At 34.7% G+C, this 617-nt stretch overlaps 1 protein-coding gene across 1 annotated transcript in view; it reads right to left on the bottom strand.

Moving 5' to 3' along the window:
* Positions 1 to 617, bottom strand: part of malt2 (MALT paracaspase 2) — an 11,138-nt gene that overhangs the window by 9,531 nt on the left and 990 nt on the right. The gene's annotated exons all lie outside the window — the stretch shown is intronic.

The following is a 617-nucleotide window of genomic DNA, read 5'->3' on the forward strand; positions in this document are numbered from 1 at the left end:
TCACGGATTTGCATCGTGCATTGTGTTCTGCATTCTGATTGGCTAAACAGTCTCTCCAGTACAGTAGTTATTTGTAAAAAACGTTTTTACAGTACTTTTATTTGTTAAACAAATGCTTGGGCCTGTAAAAAGGTTTTGTTCTTTGGTTTGAATGTATTATGGAGTATTTCATTGTATAATAATTGTAAAAAAATATAAAGGTTACTACTTCACAGATTTCACCTATCACGGGTTCTTTTTGGAACGTAACCCCAGTGAAAAACGAGGGTTCACTGTATATATATATATCAGAGAGTCAGAGTCAGAGTTTCTTTATTGTCATTCGCACCTCATGTGGTACATGTGGTGGAGCGAAATTATGTACACAGTGTGCCAGTTACATCCAACAATAAAATGTATAAGAAAAACAGTAATAACATCTAAGATATGAACTAAGAAAAACATCAACTAAATATACACTAAGCACTCATAACATAAAACATTGAACATCAGCACAAACATGAGCATGAGTCTGTGAGCAGATGTGCACGCATGAACACATCAACATTGAAACAGATCAGCAGCAACATGAAACAGATCAGCAGCAACATGATATGGTTTTTCACAGTGATTATTCT

Source organism: Nematolebias whitei, chromosome 3 (assembly GCF_014905685.2).
Source record: "Nematolebias whitei isolate Nwh7 chromosome 3, NemWhi1, whole genome shotgun sequence".
NCBI lineage: Eukaryota > Metazoa > Chordata > Actinopteri > Cyprinodontiformes > Rivulidae > Nematolebias > Nematolebias whitei.